We start from the raw sequence: 6,104 nt of genomic DNA, 5'->3' as shown, positions 1-6,104 counted from the left end.
CACAAACAAATTGCCTCTGAGGTTGTTGTGGGATCCAGCACTATAGCCCAGTGGACTTGAGAGGAGTCTCGCCCACCTGTGTATATCATGTAATAGGCAGATAGTTCTTGATATATGGACTGTTGAACCAGCAGGAGTCTATAAACTGGCCCCAGTCCTTCTTGGCTGCACTTAAGATAAACCTGGAGAGTGCTGACTTCAGCAGACACCCACAGGTGAGAGACACTTTGTAGATGTTCAGATTTCCTGAGGAGAGATTCCAGCACTCTGTTGAAGAAATAGGGAAGGGGAAAAATTGACTGCATTGGAAAGACTAAGATGAACTTTGCCAGCACTCAAGGTTTTATCTAAACAGAGTGAGGGAAGCAATTGCTGGTGTGTGCATGGGCAGCACATTGGAGACAGCTCAGACCTCTGTAGCTGACATGGGCCCCCTTGCAGGGCCCTCTTGCTCCAGGGCCCCCAGCCTGAAGCGAGGGGCATGGTTCATAAAACAGAACTAGCTTGGGTCTGACCCTCAGGACTTCTGCTCCAACAACCTGGGATCAAATTCTGCCCCAAGTAGGGCAGTGAAAACTCTTGAGCCGAGGACACCTTACTCCCGACCCAAGCTCTAGCCCCTCCATCTCCAACCCCACCTCCTACAAGAGTTATAGCTGTCAGCACACCCTAAAGAAAGATATTACTTGTGCCCATGAAAAATCCAGCTCTCCAAACAAAGGCATTGGGTACCTGCAGAGTCTCTCGGGATATTCTCACATAAGAACATCCCTTCAAGGCTGCAATAGGTAACTTTCTTCTAAATTTATAGAGGCAGAGAAAGTTAAGCAAAATGAAAAGTCAGAGGGACTGATTTCAATTGAAAAAGCAAGAGATTCATTCCTATACACTAACAACAAAAGATCAGAGAGATTCAGGAACAGTCCTATTTACCGTCACATTGAAAAGAATAAAATAATGTAGGAGGAAACCTACCTAAGGAGGCAAAGACCTACACTCAGAAAACTAAGATATTGATGAAAGAAGTGAAAGATGACAAGAATAGATGGAGAGATATACCATGTTCTTGGATTGAAAGAATGACTATTATGAAAATGACTCTGCTATCCAAAGCAATCTACAGATTGAATGCAGTCCCCAACATATTACCAAGGGCATTCTTCACAGAATTTTTAAAAAATTAACATTTTACATGGAAACAAAAGACCCCAAATAGCGAAAGCAGTCTTAAGAATAACAGAGCTGGAGGAATCAGGCTCCTTGGCTTCGGACTATACTACAAAGTTACAGTGATCAAACTGTAAGGTACTGGCACAAAAACAGAAATATAGATCAATGGAACTGGATAGCAAGCCCAGAGATAAACCTACACATCTGTGGCCACCTAATCTATGACAATGAAGGCAAGAATATATAATGGAGGAAAGTTGTGGTTCAGTCACTAAGTTGGGGTCTCTTTGAGACCCCATGGACTGTGGCACTCCAGGCTCCTCTGTTCTCCACTATCTCCTAGAGTTTGCTCAAATTCATGTCCATTGAGTCAGAGATGCTATCTAACCATCTACTCCTCTGACACCCCCTTCTGCTTTTGCCTTCAATCCTTCCCAGCATCAGACAGTCTATAAGTGGTGCTGGGAAAACTGGACAGCTACATGTAAAAGAATGAAATGAGAACACTCCCTAACACCATGAGAGAGTAACAGGCAGGAAGGGTAGGGGTCTCCAAATGGAGGAAATAGGCTGCAAGTGTCAGACATTTTTTATCTCTCTCTTAAGCAGCAGGAGGAAACAAACCACATGTGTCAGAATTTTTTCCCTTCTCGATACAAATTTAAAAGGAGGTTTCTTTTAAAATTCTTTGTTGCCATGATGACACCTGGTTCCACCTGAACTTAACTTTTCTCAAACCTTGCCCTAACCAATGTGTTTTTCTTATGGAAATATTTTTCTTAAGCTTTGTTAATGAACTATGTATTTATCCTAGACGCTATCTTTCTTCAAGTCCGTTCTCCTAAGTCTCAGAACGTGCTTGACAAACCAGTATGTTTTACTCATGGAAATGTTCTCTTAAGCTATGTTAATGAGACTATATATTTGCTTGGAAATCTGCCTTTCTTCAAGATTCACGTCAATCATTTTATGGCCCAGGATGACTCACCTTGTGCCAATGTTATCTCAAAATGTATGTTGTGGGTGAGGGACCTGGTGCCACTCTCTGAGTTTGAGACATTTCCTTTCTCTAATTAGCAGCCTGCTACTGGCTATATAACTTCCTGCCAAAGACTAGCAGGGGGGCAATCTTTCTGCCCCCTTCTGATGTCTACATCAGAAGCTTTCTCTATTGCCTTTATACTTTAATAAAACTTTGTCACTCAAAAGCTCTGAGCCATCAAGCCTCATGACTGGCCCCAGATTAAATTCCTCTCCTCCAGAGGCCAAGAATCTCGGTGTCTTTCACAGCTCAGCAACAACCTTTCATCTTGGGAACTTGTCCAAGTAGGGTGTCCAAAGATACCTAGAGTAACAGGCAAGTTTGACCTTGGAGTAAAAAATGAAGCAGGGAAAAGGCTAACAGAGTTTTGCCAAGAGAACACATTAGTCATACAAACCAGTGCAAACACCCTTTTCTAACAATACAAGAGATAACCCTACACATTCACGTCACCAAATGGTCAATACTGAAATCTGATTGATTACATTCTTTGCAACTGAAAATGGAGAGGCACTATCATATCAGTTCAGTTCAGTTGCTCAGTCGTGTCCGACTCTTTGCGACCCCATAAATCGCAGCACGCCAGGCCTCCCTGTCCATCACCAAATCCCGGAGTTTTTGCAAACTCATGGCCATTGAGTCAGTGATGCCATCCAGCCATCTCACCCTCTGTCATCCCCTTCTCCTCCTGCCTTCAATCTTTCCCAGCATCAGGGTCTTTTCCAATGAGTCAGCTCTCCACATAAGGTGGCCAAAGTATTGGAGTTTCAGCTTCAACATCAGTCCCTCCAATGAGCACCCAGGACTGATCTCTTTAGGATGGACTGGTTGGATCTCCTTGCAGTCCAAGGGACTCTCAAGAGTTTTCTCCAACACCACAGTTCAAAAGCATCAATTCTTCTGCACTCAGCTTTCTTTATAGTCCAACTCTCACATCCATACATGACTACTGGAAAAACCACAGCCTTGACTAGACAGCCCTTTGTTGGAAAAATAATGTCTCTGCTTTTTTATATACTATTTAGGTTGGTCATAACTTTCCTTCCAAGAAGTAAGCGTCTTTTAATTTCATGGCTGCAGTCACCATCTGCAGTGATTTTGGAGCCCCCAAAAATAAAGTCTGACACTGTTTCCACTGTTTCCCTATCTATTTGCCATGAAGTGATGGGACTGGATGCCATGATCTTAGTTTTCTGAATGCTGAGCTTTAAGCCAACTTTTTCACTCTCCTCTTTCCCTTTCATCAAGAGGCTCTTTAGTTCTTCTTCACTTTCTGCCATAAGGGTGGTGTCATCTGCATATCTGAGGTTGTTGCTATTTCTTCTGACAATCTTGATTCCAGCTTATGTTTCATCCAGCCCGGCATTTTGCATGATGTACTCTGCATGTAAGTTAAATAAACAGGGTGACAATATACAGCCTTGACATACTCCTTTCCTGATTTGGAACCAGTCTCTTGTTCCATGTCCAGTTCTAACTGTTGCTTCCTGACCTGCAAGGTTTCTTAAGAGGCAGGTCAGGTGGTCTGGTATTCCCATCTGTTTCGAATTATCCACAGTTTATTGTGATCCACACAGTCAAAGGCTTTGGTGTTGTCAATAAAGAAGAAGTAGATGTTTTTCTGGAACTCTCTTGCTTTTTCAATGGTCCAGCAGATGTTGGCAATTTGATCTCTGGTTCCTCTGCCCTTTCCAAAACCAGGTTGAACATCTGGAAGTTCATGGTTCATGTACTGTTGAAGCCTGGCTTAGAGAATTTTGAGCATTACTTTGCTAGCATGTGAGTTGAGTGCGATTGTGCCATAGTTTGAACATTCTACTGCCAAATGTTTGAACATTTGGCACTGCCTTTCTTTGGGACTGGAATGAAAACTGACCTTTTCCAATCCTGGGGCCACTGCTGAGTTTTCCAGATTTGCTGGCATATTGAGTGCAGCACTTTCACAGCATCATCTTTTAGGATTTGAAATAGCTCAACTGGAATTCCATCACCTCCACTAGCTTTGTTCATAGTGATGCTTCCTAATGACCACTTGACTTTGCTTTCCAGGATGTTTGGCTCTAGGTGAGTGATCACCTAGAGCATTGTAGTTATCTGGGTCACGAAGATCTTTTTTGTATCATCGTTCCATGTATTCTTGCCACCTCTTCTTAATATCTTCTGCCTCTGTTAGGTCCATAGAATTTCTGTACTTTATTGTGCTCATCTTTGTGTGAAATGTTCCCTTGGTATCTCTAATTTTCTTGAAGAGATCTCTAGTCTTTCCCATTCTGTTGTCTTCCGCTATTTCTTTGCATTGATCTCTGAGGAAGGCTTTCTTATCTCTCCTTGCTAGTCTTTGGAATTCTGCATTCAAGTGGGTATATCTTTCCTTTTCTCCTTTGCCTTTAGCTTCTCTTCTTTTCTCAACTATTTTAAGGCCTTGTCAGACAACCATTTTGCCTTTTTGCATTGCTTTTTCTTGGGGATGGTCTTGATCACTGCCTCCTGTACACTGTCACGAACCTCCATCCATAGTTATTCAGGCACTGTATCAGATCTAATCCTTTGAATCTATTTGTCACTTCCACTGTATAATCATAAGGGATTTGATTTAAGCAAAAACAAGACCTGGAGCTGGCTGTGGCTCAGATCATCAGTTTCTTATAGCAAAATTCAGTCTAACTAAGGGGAAAATCACTAGGCCATTCAGCCATGACCTAAATCAAATCCCTTATGATTATACAGTGGAGGTGACAAATAGATTCAAGGGATTAGATCTGGTAGTTAGAGTGCCTGAAAACTATGGACAGAGGTTCATAATACTCTGCAGGAGGCAGTGAACAAAACCATCAAAAAAGGAAAAGAAATGTAAGAAAATTCACCCAGCTCTACTCTAATGATTTAGGCACTTTTTTTTTTTTTTTGCATGTTATGTTCAAAGAGTATTTAAATACTTTAAAAAAAAATCATAAAAACTTTCTCAGGCAGGGGAAGGAGAAGGTGGGACAAATTGAGAGAGTAGCATTGAAACATACACATTACCCATATGTAAAATTAGATAACCAGTGAAATTTGCTTAGGATGGCAGGGAGCTCAACCTGGTGCTCTGTGACAACCCAAACAGGTGGGATGGGGAGGGGGTAGGTTGGGAAAGTTAAGAAGAAGGGGACATATATATACTTAGGGCTGATTTGTGTTGATGTATGGAAGAAACCAACACAATGTTATAAAGCAATGATCCTCCAATTAAAAATAAATAAAAAAAAAAAGTCTCAGGAACAGCTACACAACCACCAACCCCACTCCACCCAAGCTCACAAACTGAAGCAAATGTACTCACACCAGCACTGAAGGGTCACTCTTCTCATGCCCTCCTACAACAGGCCAGGCTGCGCTTAGTGCCTGGGGATTCCTCTCCCGTTTCCTCAGAATCTGCACTATCTTCCCCTCCACCTGCCAGGACCTTCGGACTCTAGTACTCTTTGGCGGCACCCATCGCAGCCCCGCCCAAGCTGGGACTGAGAACAGGACGATGCCACTCTGCCCTCTGGGACTCTTAGTTCTAGGGGTCAGTCTCACAGTCAAGTCCGACTCTTTTGCGACCCCATGGACTGCGGCACGCCAGGCTTCCCTGTCCATCACGAACTCCTGGAGCTGGGGCTCTTAAACACACTACAAGTCCCAGAAGTCCCCATGGCGGAAATAAGCTTCCCTCCAGAATGCCCGCGGAGGGTCCTCTTCACAGTCTGAACTACAGCCGAACGGAGTGATTCTCCCCCACCCTTCCCTGCCCCCGGGAGTCAGCGGAGGACCCACAGGTCGTGCCTGATACCCTTGCAGGATTAAGGTACCGAAGAGGGCTCCAAGAGGGCTCTGGATTGCAGGCTCTCTCGGGTCTTTCGGTGTTGGA

The sequence above is a fragment of the Capra hircus genome, chromosome 18 (assembly GCF_001704415.2).
Source record: "Capra hircus breed San Clemente chromosome 18, ASM170441v1, whole genome shotgun sequence".
Classification (NCBI taxonomy): Eukaryota; Metazoa; Chordata; class Mammalia; order Artiodactyla; family Bovidae; genus Capra; species Capra hircus.
Note: the sequence above shows the minus strand (reverse complement) of the source record.